A 15,075-nucleotide genomic window follows, 5' to 3' on the forward strand; every position below is an offset into this window, starting at 1 on the left:
TCTTTCATTGTAGTTAATCCTGCACACTTATCTCAACACATAGATTAGACAACAAATGACAATTGACTTCATCATCAAAATCCGAGATTCAACAGTATTGCCCAATCAGCATGTTGACCTCCTATAACTTCCAATCTCCTTGGCACAATATTCAATCCTTGGCCTAGTGCCCGAACTCATGGCACGAAGTCCTTCTATCAGCACATCAACTAATCCTCCAACTGACGTCCAATCTTCTAACATGGTCACTCTAGTCCAACGTCTGATTCTTTATGCTTTAATCGATTTGTCTTTTTTGATTGAAGTTAGTCCTGTGTCACTCAAAGCATAGATTAGATTGTAAACTCATCAATTGATTTTATCATCAAAATATGAGATTCAACAATCGCCCCCTTTTTTATTATAACAACCAATTGATGATGGAGTTTAAACTAAACCCCCCCATCAAAATACCATAATTTCAATCATGAATTACATACGATACATCATATTATTATTTATATCATAAGTTCAAGTATTGCAACCATCATGTTAAATCTCAGATTTTGATAATGAAGTCAATTATCATTTGTTATCTAATCCATATGTTAAGATAAGTGTGCAGGATTAACTACGATGGAAGTAAGATATGCAACAGGAGTTATGCCGGAGTTAAGACCATGATCACGTTAGGGGTTCGAGAGTTCGACGGAAGTCCGGACGGTCGTTAGAGGTTCTGCGGGAATAAATCCGAGAAGTCCAGGAGCTTGCCAAAGAAGCTCATCGAAACTCGCTAAGTGGATCATCACAAGTCCAGGAGTTAGCTGAAAGTCCACCAGAGCATCGCCGAGGGTTCGTCGGTTGTTCGCCGAAAGTTCACCGGAAGCTCGCTAGAAGAAGCGATTGACGCACCGTAGCAAGTTGCAGTATTAATGTCTTAAATATCATAGTTAGCATGTAGATTAAATTAAGAATGGGAGGTGATCCCATTAAATTAATCTGGGGGCAAATGGGCCCTTAATAGATCCAAATTGGGCCGAATGGATCAGCCCATTCGGACCCAAAAATCCTGGCCGGCAGTGGCACCGCTTGGGACGACGGTGGCACCGCCTAGGAGCTCAGTCTCCCAAGAATGCTGGGCGGTGGTACCGCCCCTGTCAGGTGATGGTACCACCTGAGCTCGATCTCCGTGCGAAGTTGAGCGGTGGTACCACTTGAGCTCGGTCTCTAATCAATGCTAGGTGATAGTACCACCTAGTTATGGTGGTAGTACTGTCAAGACCCCGGAAATCTAGGAGATGACCTTTTTGAGCTCTAAATTTGAACCTGTTGGGGCCTATATAAACCCCACCCTTTCCTGCATGAAAGGGCACCGAAATCTTGATCTTATTCTGAGAATTTGGGAGCTCAAAAGTGTTATAAAAGGCCAAAAGTTCTTCTCCCTCTTTTCATCTAAGTTATGATCATTCAAGAGAGGAGTAAAAATCTGTAAGGATTGTCTTCTAAGCCCGTCAAAAGGAGTAAAGTTGTAAAAGGGTGGTTAGACTTCGCCTATTAAAGGAAGGCCTCTAATGGACGTCAGTGACCTTATCGAAGGAGGGAGCCAAAAGTGGATGTAGGTCAAGATTAACCAAACCACTCTAAATCTCGGTTTGCATTTACATTCTACTCTCTGTCTTAATTGTAAACTGCCTCAATTGCTTTTCTTCAATTGTACTTTGCTTAATCTTAAGTTGAAGAACTTTCCGAAATGGTTTTTCATCAAAAGTGTTTTTATAGTATGAACGTCGTTGTAAATCATCGAAAGTTATCTGATGCACTAATTCACCCCCCCCCCCCAGTGCTCTTAATCCTAACAATTGGTATTAGAGTGGGGTTAACTCTCAATCGGATTAAAACCCAAGAGAGATGGCATACGTCGGAAACTAAGAGGGCCACTCTATTTCATGTCCACCCATGTTCAATGGGACAGACCACCTACTGGAAGACCCGAATGAGGATCTTCCTTATTTCCATAGATTTTGAACTTTGGAATCTTGTTGAAAATTGATTTTCAAAGTCTTCTCTTCCAATGATCGATTGGAATGAATTGGAGAAGACTTTCGCTCTTAATGCAAAGGCTATGAATGCCTTATTTTGTGCGCTTGATAAAAACGAGTTCAATCATGTTTCGGTTTGTGAAACTGCATTTGATATTTGGCACACACTCAAAGTGACTCACAAAGGCACGAGTAGAGTGAAAGAGTCAAAAATCAATCTTTTAATACATTCTTTTTAAACTTTTTCGAATGAAACCGAGCGAGACCATAGGCGGCATGTACACCCGTTTCACGGATGTTGTCAATGGTCTAAAAGGAGTTAGCAAAAGTTTTTCAGATTTTGAGCTTGTGAATAAGATTCTAAGATCCCTTCCAAAGAGTTGGGACTCTAAAGTCACTGCTATTCAATGGGCTAAAGATTTAAACAACTTCCCTCTTGAAGAATTAATCGGGTCATTAATGACCTACGAAATGACTTACAAAGCTCATGAAGAGCAAGAAGACATCATTCCAAAGAACAGGAAGGATATGACACTTAGAACTTTAGAAGACCACTTGAGAGAAAACTTAAGTGATGAGGACTATGACGATGACTTGACACTTCTAACAAGGAAATTTAAAAAATTTATTAAAAGAAACAAGTTAAAAATGACACAAAAAATAAATTTAAACCCAGGAAGGACCAAGTTATTTGCTATGAATGCAAGAAGCTAAGACACTACAAAAGTGATTGTCCCCAAGCCAAGAAGAAAACACTAAAGAAGAAGGTGCTCAAAGTAACGTGGGATGACTCAAGAGCGTCCGAAGAAGAGGAGTCCAACACTGAGCAAGTTGCTCACTATACCCTAATGGCCATCGGAGAGAAGGTAATGAATTTAATTGATGCAGATTTATCATTTGATGAATTATTAAATACTTTCCATGACTTATTTGATGAATGCAAAATAATTAGTAGAAAATATAAATTATTAAAAAAGGATCATGAGAATCTTATTAGTAATTTCGATAAATTAAAAATTGAATATCATGATAGTTTAGCTCCATGTATAAAATTTCATGATCTAGAAACTCTTCAAAAGGAGAACTTGCTACTTAAGGACACCTTGAAGAAATTCGAGGTTGGTAGCAAGTCTTTGAATATGATCCTTACAAATAAGGGTTATGTTCCTAAAAGAAACGGAATCGGATTTGTGAGAAGTCCTCACCAAAATTCAACCACCTTCATTAAAGGCCCTATCTTACATGTTTGGCACCAAAGCAAATGTAACTTTTGTTACAAACATGGATATAGAACTTATCATTGTCCATTTAAGAAAGTTAGTCTGAACAAACTGATTTGGGTTCCTAAAGGAACCATGATAAATTCTATGCAATATGATAAACAATTTAGATCAGTTTTTGAGGCACCCAAAAGTAAATGGGTCCCTAAAAATCATCTTTTCTTGTAGAAATATACACCATCATAAGCTAGGAGCAAGAGATGATATCTTGCTTTTTTGGGTTCTCAACATTCATGACCCGAGATCCAAAAAGACTCGTGATGCTCTCTAGCCTAAATGATAAAAAGAGGATTAGTAGAATTACTACTACCAATTACTGAGTGATATTGATACAATCCTATTTGATCCCTCAGATTTTGGAGCTCATAATTCTCCCTTCACACATCCTTTGGATTTCCGAATTCATCACATTCATATCTTGTGATGGAAACCTTTACGTAATTACGTAATTAAGATTGATTGCTCCTCAAATAAAAATTTTTTGTAAATTGAAAACATCCACATCAGCCCACACAACCCTCAAAATAGTGCTCACCGCCTGTAGGTGGTGGCACCGCCTAGTTGGCGGTAGCACCGCCGGTTGTCACGGGTAGCAAGCGGTTGCATCGCCCAACCAGTGGTTCCACCGCCTGCAACTTTGCCCCCTTTTTAAATTGAGCTAGGGCCAGTGGTATAACTGACCCCAACTCACTCTCTTCTCCTCCTAGTAGCTCTAAAATCTTCTCCACCTTCATTCCTCCCCTTTAGCTACCCGAAAACTACCCATTTCGTGCAAGATCAAGAATCAATCATTCATCATCTTGAAGATCTCAACTAAGGTATTCTCTAAGAGGCTTTTGATTTCTATTTTGAATTATCTACTCTTGCTCATTATTATCTTCCTAAATAGCAGTCATTATGGGCTCTAGAAGATCCTCTAGGGATAAAGGGAAGAGGAGATTAGAAGAAAACTTTGATTCCACCCTTTTCGATTCAAAACTTCATGCCAAAAAATTTACCTCCATAGAGTTTAGAAATGTCCATAAGGAAAAGTATGTTGATCTAAATGAACTAAGTAATTTAGAGACAATTTAATGGTTTACAAATTTAGATCTACTCCCAATCCTACAAATTAGTGAACCTATCTACCCAAGACTTGTTAGGTTGTTTTACAACAATCTACATATAGATGAAGAAGAAGGAGTGTCTACCTATCTCTTAGAACAACATATTTTTTTTACGGATAGATTCATTTGTGACATGATAGGCATTCCCATAAAAGATAGAGGTCGTTATTTTAGAGGATTGTGGGATGATGAAATAGTTGGGACAACATACGTCGGAGCCTTAGGAACAATTTTTGGTAATCTCAACGTAGTGATACTTCCTAAAAGCTATGAACATCTATTACCACTAAACACTAAAGTACTTCATCATATTCTAATTAGTATTATTCTCCTAAATAATACCATCATGATGAAGTGAGTCAAATGGAACTAGGAACCATGTACTGGATCATGAAAGGACATAATATATGTTTTGGTTATCTTATGCAACAAAACATGATAGAAATATCTAAACAAGACATGATGCTTCTATATGGTGGTATAATCACTAGAATACTTAATGCCTATGATATTCCAATACCACCGGACGAAGAGGTAATAAAGGTAGATAGATTTAGCGTAATAAATAAAAATCTACTTCACCGAATGAGATGTTTATTTAGAAATGGAATGTGGGATAGAATGCCTAGAAGAACTGATCCCCCTCAACCTGAACCAGAACCAGAAACACCAATCTTTAGGGGTACTCAATCTCCTCCAACTGGTCCCTTTGAGGAAACACATCCATTTGAGCAAGCTCCTACATCATCTATCGAAGACATAGGGATTCGAATGGATCGCTTTGAACAAAGACAAGATCAGTTTAAACATCGCTAAGATCAAATCCTATTTGAATTACAACAAATTCATCGACAATTTGACTCTTTATTTTGATTTTTTAATTTTCTACCACCTGAATGAACATGTATATGTAGACACGATTTCTTCTTGTTTTGTTTTAACATTATGTTGTTGTAAGCTCTTTATACTACTCATCTTGATCACAATACCCCTTGCCTTGATGATTGGTAATCCTTGATATGTTTTACTTGATGTATTATTTAGTGAGCATATACATTGTTAGGAATATTAATTGAACATCGTTTTCGGATTTTCCTTGAATCTCTTTATGCTACTCATTTTCGGATTTTCCTTGATCACTTAAATTCCACGTTGAGAATTTTATATAAATTTGACATGATTGAATGCTTCAATAACATGCTTACTTTATAAGTTGAAAATCTTGTGCCTTGGTTTCCATGATGAGCATGTTATACTCTTATTGTGATTTGAGAATGTTTATTCATACATCAGATTCTTAATCCTTGAGTACTACAAAACTTTGTCCGAATGCATAAACTTATTAAATTTATTTTTTGGACTTTCTTGATTCAATGATCAATCACTTAATGCTATGATGAGAAGTTTACATGATTGCATGTCTTAATAATATATTGGAAATTATGTGTTTTGGATACAAAAATTTCCATGATGATAAGCATGCGTTATTTTCATGAGTGTATTTGAAAAACATATGGCAAAAATGTGTCTGAATGCATGAACTTATTAAAATAATTTTTTGGACATTCTTAATTCATTCACTTAATTGCTATAATGAGAATTTTATATTATTACATGCCTTAATAACATGTTGGAAATTATGTGTTTTGGATACAAAAATTTCTACGATCATGAGCATGTTTTATCTTCATGATTGTGTTTGAAAATATATAGCAAAACCATGTCCGAATGCATGAAAGTGTTAAATTTCATTTTCAGATTTTCTTAATCCTAACATGATTTAGTATTTCTCTTCCGGACTTAATGTAACTTTCATAAGCATATGTCATATCGAGTTTGTTTCATATCATTGACATATGAAATCAATTAACAAATGCATCTCCAATAGGCTTATCATATGAAAAATATTTTTTCGAGAAATGGATTTGATGAAATGATTCCTTCTTATAAATTCCTTCTTGAAAAAGGAAGATCTTTTTTAACACTTGCAAGGATTTGATTCACATACATATCTTGATCCTTGCAAAAATGAAGCGTGATTTAATCTCTTATCGATTTTAACTTCATTCAAGTAAGCTCACAAATGGCTTTCCTCCTTCATTCAAAAAGATAATGACAAATAAAAAGGAAGAAGTAATGAAAGCTATCTCCATGTCATGTTTTCTTTGAGATGTTTGTATAATTGGTATCCTATCACTCATTGTTGAAAAATGACATGAATAATTACTGCACTTATGCTGAAATTTTGCTTAAATAGTTCTCCTTTTTGTTGATGACAAAGGGGGAGAAATACAAGGTAAATTGATGATAGAATTACTATGAGTGCCATATTTGAATTATGTTAAGATATCAAAACCTTGCATCGAAATATATGATAAATTGGTGATAGAATTACTATGATTGCCATATTTGCACTATGCCATATTTAAGATATCTAGAGCTTATATCATAATTCTACAAATTGTTATCTTGTCATGTGATGAAATGCTATGATTGCTAAACACTTGAATTGTTTGTATTATGTTAAGATATCAAGAACTTACATCGTAATTTTACATGTTGATATCTTACCATATGATGAATTGCTACGATTGCTATATTTCACATTTGAAATGTAAAACCCGAAAATGGATGTCAAGTCTTGACATCATTTTCAGAGAGATACATCATGATAGGAATCATGATGGGAGTATTGATAAGGTTAAACGATCTTAACTTATCAATATGTCTCTTGAATTCAAAGGCTTTGAATTCAAGAATAACTTATCTCAAGTATGACATATAGATAGGGGGAGTTAAGGTTAACTTCGTTATTAATTGATTGTCATCATCAAAAAGGGGGAGATTATTGAATCTCATATTTTGATGATGAAGTCAATTATCATTTTGTTATTTAATCCATATGTTGAGATAAGTGTGTAGGATTAACTATGATGGAAGTAAGATATGCAGCAGGAGTTACCTCAGAGTCAAGACCATGATCATGTTGGGGGTTCGAGAGTTCAACGGAAGTCCAGACGGTCGTCGAAGGTTTTGCGGGATCAAATCTGAGAAGTCCAAGAGCTTACCAAAGAAGCTCGTTGGAACTCACCAAGTGGATCGTCACAAGTCCAGGAGTTTGCCGGAAGTCCGCCGAAGTATCGTCGAGGGTTCGTCAGATGTTCGTCGGAAGTTCGCCGGAGGGTTCGTCAGATGTTCGTCGGAAGTTCGCCGGAAGCTTGCCAAAAGAAGCGATTGACGCATCGAAGCAAGTTGCAGTATTAATGTCTTAAATATCGTAGTTAGCATATAGATTAAGTTAGGAATCGTAGGTGATCCCATTAACTTAATATGGGGGCAATTGGACCCTTGACAGACCCAAATTGGGTTGAATGGATCAGCCCATTCGGACCCAGAATTCCTGGCCGGTGGTGGCACTGCTTGGGCCGGCAGTGGCACCGCCTAGGAGCTCAGTCTCCCAAGAATGCTGGGTGGTGGTACTGCCCTTGTCAGGCAATGGTACCGCCTGAGCTCGGTCTCCGAGCAAAGCTAAGCGATGGTATTGCTTGAGCTCCGTCTCCGAGCAATGTCAGGCAATAGTACCACCCAGTTATGGTGATAGTACCACTAGGACCCCGGAAATCTGGGAAATGACCTTTTTGAGCTCTAAATTCGAACCATTTAGGGCATATATAAATCCCACCCTTTCCTTCATGCAAGAGCACTGAAATCTTGATCTTATTCTGAGAATTTGAGAGCTCAAAAGTATTGTAAAAGGCTAAAAGTTCTTCTCTCTCTTTTCATCTAAGTTTTGATAATTCAAGAGAGGAGTGAAAATTTTTAAGGGTTGTCTTCTAAGCCCGTCAAAAAAAGGAAAGCTATAAAAGAGTGGTTGGCCTTCGCTTATTGAAGGAAGGCCTCTAGTGGACATCAGTGACCTCATTGGAGGAGGAAGCTAAAAGTGGATGTAGGTCAAGATTGACCGAACCACTCTAAATCTCGGTTTGCATTTACATTCTACTCTCTATCTTAACTGTAAACTGCCTCCATTGCTTTTCTTCAACTGTACTTCGCTTAATCTTAAGATGAAGAATTTTCCGAAATAGTTTTTCATTGAAAGTGTTTTTATCGTACGAACGTCGTTTTAAATCATCGAAAGTTATCCGCTGCACTAATTCACCCCCCCCCCCCCTTAGTGCTCTTGATCCTAACACATCATACATAATAAAATTTTATTATACCATGCATGATCATCATCATACCTTCTCCCCCTTTGTCATCAACAAAAAGGAGAAGCGCAACTAGCAAATTTTTGAGATATAATTTTAAATCATTGTATTTATCATCATTCAAGCTAGCAAGTTTTTCAGATATGAAAGTTAGCAAAATTTTTGCATCTTTTGAGATGTGCAAGATAGCATGATTTTGTATCTTCTTGAAATGTGCAAGCTAGCACTTTTTTTCAAATGTGCAAACACTTTTGGTTCTTCTTAAAATGTGCAAGTTAGCATTTTTGCATTTCTTGATATACTAGCAAGTTTCTTTCTCTCCTTTATCATTGAAAGAAAGAAGAAGAGGGGAATAATATAATGGTGCAATTCATTTCCCTTTACATCAATTCTCTAAGCGTCACAAAAGGTATACAACCATAAATATAAAAGAATTATATATAATGAAAATAATGTCAAAAAAAGATATAATATTAAAGATCCTGTGAATACCAAAAGATATAATTAATTTTGATCTCCTTATAAAAAAAATGAAAAGAAATCTAGGGAGACTAAATAGTAAGGGAAATCTTAAGTCATGAATTCCGAAAAGGATATTCTCTTTAGTAAATAGCAAAAAGCAATATAGGAGAATAAAAGGTCTAGATTTATGTATAAGAAATCTCAAGTTATCAAGATTATGATTCATATATTAAAAAATTTCAAGTTATAATTTCTAGAATTCACAAGAAAAATCATGATTTATAAAAAAAATCTCCTCTTAAATAATAAGAAGGAATGATACGAGAAGACATAATAAGAGATCTTGATTCATAAAAGATGTCAAGTTATAATTATGAGGAATCAAAAGAAAAATTATAATTCATTTAGATAATTATCCTTTTGTAAATAGTGAAAAAGAAACATAAGAGATAAAAGATCTTGATTCATTTAGAATAAATCTCAAGTATCGTGTGAAAGATTTAGATAAAAGTAATTCAAATTTAAATAAACAAAATCACTTTCATCGTTCAATAGATTCATAAAATAACATAAATTCATCAAACTCTTATTAAAAAATCAATAAATAGTGAATGAGAAATTTTCACGAAAAATACATTCCCTTTTTAGGTGTTTCAATTTATGTGAATTATTTCACACAAGCATGCCATTGTCTTTTATGCCAAATAAAAATTAAATTTTATACATCATCATTTAAAACCGAAAAAGTAAATTCCATCATAAAAATCATCAAGATCAATAAACCACAAATCACAAAAATTATCGTTACTTCAAATCATCATACATCATTAAATCATAAAGCATGATTTCATTAAACATAAACTATTTTCAATCAAAATCATTTTTTTTGTTATTGTAAGACATTTTTCTTCTTAAGTGAATCTAACTCTTTATACTTATCTAACATTTTTCTTTAAATTTTTTCAATAAAAAACATGCAATTGTCATGCTCAGTTTTTTTTAATTTTTAAAAATTAGTAGAAATAGAAGCATGATCTCCTTTTTTTTGAATTTTATATACTAATTTAAAAATAACTCATGAAATGCATCAAGTAATTTCATAGTAAAGTAACAGCATTTTGGTTGAGTAGGAAAGAAGAAGAGGGGAATAATACATTGGTACAATTCATTCCCTTTACATCAATTCTCTAAGCATCACATAAGGTTTACAACCATAAATACAAAAGAATTATATATAATAAAAATTATGTCAAAAAAAGATATAATATAAAAGATCATGTGAATACTAAAAGACATGATTCATTTTATCTCATTTAAAGAAAACGAAAAGAAATCTTAGGAGACCAACTAGTAAGGGAAATCTTAAGTCATGAATTCCAAAATTAGATATTCTCTTTAGTAAATAGAAAAAAGCAACATAGGAGAATAAAAAATCTTGATTCTGTAGGGAAATCTAAGGGGCGACATCATATTTGTAGCGGAAAAACATTGAAAACAAAATCCCCAATTTTCAAATATGTGTTCGTCGTCGTGCAAAGATTGGTGCGCAAAATCTGTAAAACAGATAACTGTGTATATTAAAGATTGTGTTACCTAAGGAGATCGCATATCCCTTAATCCTTGTAAATCTCTAGGAGAGGGTGATGGAGGTCAAGCATCCTCCTCTCTAGTAGTGATCTACACAACAGGGCTATGATAATGCTCCTCAAAATACTCCAAGCCTGCTATGTGAGGAGGAGAAGGGGAGGAGAATAGGAGAGGTAACCCAAAAAGGCTCTAGCCTATGAACCATTAGTTCCTTCCTATTTATATAGGTCCCCTATCAACATAACCCTAATGGATTCAGCCCTATTGGTTATTGGATCTCCATTCAACTACCCAAGCCTCTTAGATTAGTGGATCTATATCCAAGAATCTCTCATTGGCTCTTATTGGATCTCATCTATATGATCCAATAATTCAGGGGCTTATTGGATATCCAATAAGATTGGGGCTCCGACGAATATCTCACATCTGAACCTCTACTCATCACAATGCCTACCATATATGTGTGACACTCTAGGCCCAATATCAAGCTAATTGTGAGTCATACCTGTCAGAACTTCTTTCGACTCAGTAAATTATTATCTCCATAATAATTCACTCAACTCATCGACTGCGGAAGTATTATGCCACTATGCCGTAGTCCCCAAATGATATAGGGGAATCCAATCCAATGGACCTGTCTATCCTCAATTATAATGTATGTATAGTCCCTCATCCATCTAATATCCCAAAGACCGTATACTTGGCATGGTGTTGTCAGACCCATATGATTTCCACTCGAGTCTCGCTCTAATCAGATTCTCTCGGAGAACTCTTTTTCTATTAATCTGAATGACCGTAGCTAGGGATTTATCTATGTAAGAACACATAGGATATTCCTCTTATGATACCGAGAGTGGATGATCCTCTATCGATACTCAATAGTCCTTATAAGGTTGGCTACTAATCCCGATGACCAACTATGCTAGATTTGGAACCTCCAAACCTATAAGTCTGGTATCAAAGAATCGAGTACTCATATAGGACATCCTTGGTTTCGCAAGTCTAAGGATGAGATACATCACTGAGACTACTGAATCATTGTCTGACAATAAGGCATTATCAACCATTCAGTATCCTGTAAACGGATCAATCAGTGAACTCATTCCCTAATGAGCACTTGTACTATATGACTAGTGTCCCCATACGAGCAACTATAAGACCAGTTGCATCCATCATATGGATGGGTATACAACACACCAGTTTGTCCGGTTATCTCAATGTCCCTGTTGAATAATTTGTGACCGGGATTATTTATGATCTATGTTTAATGGCGAATCGGTCTCATTATTGTGATCTCATCATGATCTGATTCCCATTGCACATATCTATGAACATCACAATATATTCAAGCAATAGGCAATATAAAATGATAAAATATCAAATAATAATAATAAGAAAAAGGTCTACATGTTAAGTCATACATACCATTACTCACGTGGTTGGCTTGTAGATTCATGACTAGCAGATTCATGTATAAGAAATCTCAAGTTGTTAAGATTATGATTCATATATTAAAAAGTTTCAAGTTATAATTCATAGAATTCATAAGAAAAATCATGATTTATAAAAAAAATCTCCGATTAAATAATAAGAAGGAATGATATGAGAATAAATAATTAGAGATCTTGATTCATAAAAGATTTCAAGTTATAATTCCAAGGAATCAAATGAAAAATTATGATTCATTTAGATAATTCTTCTTTTGTAAATAGTGAAAAAGAAACATAGGAGGTAAAATATCTTGATTCATTTAGAATGAATCTCAAGTATCATGTGAAAGATTTAGATAAAAGTCATTCAAATTTAAATCAACAAAATCACTTTCATAGTTCTAGAAATTCATAAAATAACATAATTTCATCAATCTCTTATTGAAAAATCGATAAGATAGTGATAGAAAAATTTTCAAGAAAAATACATTCCCTTTTTATGTATTTCAATTTATGTGATTTATTTCACACTAGCATGCCTTTATCTTTTATGCGAAATAAAAACATACAACATTGTTTAAAATCAAAAAAGCAAATTTCATCATAAAAATTATCAACATCAATAAACCATAAATCACAAAAATCATTATTACTTTAAATCATCATGCATCATTAAATCATCAAGCATGATTTCATTAAACATAAATAATTTTCAATCAAAATCATTTTGTTTGTTATAGTAATACATTTTTCATCTTAAGTGAATCTAACTCTTTATACTTATCTAACATTTTTCTTTATATTTTTCAATAAAAAACATACAATTGTCATACTTAATGTTTTTAATTTTTCAAAATTACTAGAAAGATAAGCATGATCTTTTTTTTTTATATTTTATATACTAATTTAAAAATAACTCATGAAATGCATCAAGTAATTTCATAGTAAAGTAAAAGGGTTTTGGTTCTGTTACTTACCTTATTATCGAAAGCCATTAAGGCATAGTTCACCACCTTACCTTTACTAGTTTGCTCGTCATCTTCGGATGTACTCGATTCATCCCATGTCACCTTGAATGCTATCTTATTCTTTGGCAGCTTCTTCGATTTATAGCAAGTTGTATAATTTTTAAGTTTGTTTTTAGAATTAGTTCGTTTCTTGAACTTTTTAAACTTTTTTTGTCAAAAGTTCTATGTCATCATCACTTGCACTTTCGCTTGAGTAGTCTTCTATTGTTCAATGTGTCAAATCCTTCCTATTCTTTGGAAGGTAGGTCTTATGTTCATTATGTTCAATATAAGTCAATTTATAGGCCATTAAAGACTTGATAAGTTCTTCAAATGGAAAATTATTTAGGTTCTTTGTCTCTTGTATTGCCATCACTTTCGAATTCTAACATTTTAGATGGGATCTTTGAAGCTTGTTTACAAGTTTAAGATTCGAAAAATATTTACCAAGAGCTTTCAAGCCATTGACAATATCAGTAAAACAGGTGTACATGTCAACAATGGTTTCGCTTGGCTTCATTCAAAATAATTCAAAATCATGCATCAAATGATTTATTTTATACTCTTTAACTCTATTCGTGCCTTCATGAGTTACTTCTAGTGTGTGCCAAATTTTATATGCAGTTTTGTATAAAGAAATATGATTAAACTCATTTTTGTTTAAAGCACAAAATAGAGCGTTCATAGCTCTAGCATTCAAAGAATAAGTTTTCTTCTCTAAATCATTCCATTTGTTCATTAAATTAGAAGACTTTTAAAAACCACTTTTGATAATATTTCATAAATTTAAATCTATAGAAAGTAAGAAAACTCTTATTCGAATTTTCCAATAAGTGGAGTCCATCCCATTGAACATAGGAAGACAAATGATAGAGTGACTCTCTAGATTACCGAAAAAAACCATCTCTCTTGGGTGTTAAACTAATGAAGAGAAACTAACTCTGATACCAATTATTAGGACTAAAATTGGCACTAAGAGGGGGGCTTGAATTAGTGATTTCATAAAATCACATAGATTTGAAAACTTCGTTTGACGAAAATGATAATGAAAGTGTGCTTGACTTAGAGTGTAACATTCCTCATTTTTAAAACTTTATAAGGACTTATTTATAAATATGAGGATTTTTTTTTATCTATCATCAAAATGCTTATATAGTACTTTAACGGTTTAGTTTATCATATTAATATTAAATTATATGGAGGACTTGTGGCATTAGCAAGGATGAGCCACTTGCATTTATTCTAAATTTAACACCTAACCTCCATGCATGCTTGCCACCTCACTATTTTAGCATGAGTTAAACCTAAGTAATTTAAGGCATAATTAAGGGAAACTTTGTAGCCAACGTAACTTGAGAAGAGGAGAAGGAATTGAAGGAGAAGAGAAAGAGAAAGAATTGAAGAAGAAGAAGAAGTTTTATCTTGGCTTAAGGATTTGCATCAATTCCCCAACATTTGGAAATCAAAATTTTTTAAGGCAAGTGTTCTAACCCATCCTAGAAATAAATTTTGATCCTTGTTTTCACCTTGATTTTGAGAAATTGGAAGATTGTGGCTGCATGTAAATTATCTATGTCGTTTATACATCAAATGTTGAATCTGGAATTTTTCAGATTTTGACCTTTCAGTACTTGTGTGGCCATAACTTTTTACACCAAATTTGGATTGAGGAGTGTTGAATCTCGTATTTTGATGATGAAACCACTTGATATATGTTTATGATTTAAACTGCATTTTGAGCGATGCAGGTCTACTCGATCAGGTTTAGACAGTTGACGCAAGAGGAATTGACGTTGCGCCGGAAGAGATCACGTCAGGATATTGGATGGCTGAATGCTTCGAACGTCAGGCATCGGGCCAATGAGAGCGAAATTGCACCAAGGATATCGGGGTTGCAGAGGTCAACCGCCGATTGGGCAACAAGCCGCAAGAGAGGACGATGCACCGAAGAATCGGATGAAGCGCCAACCAATGACG

Source organism: Musa acuminata, chromosome BXJ1-8 (assembly GCF_036884655.1).
Source record: "Musa acuminata AAA Group cultivar baxijiao chromosome BXJ1-8, Cavendish_Baxijiao_AAA, whole genome shotgun sequence".
Classification (NCBI taxonomy): Eukaryota; Viridiplantae; Streptophyta; class Magnoliopsida; order Zingiberales; family Musaceae; genus Musa; species Musa acuminata.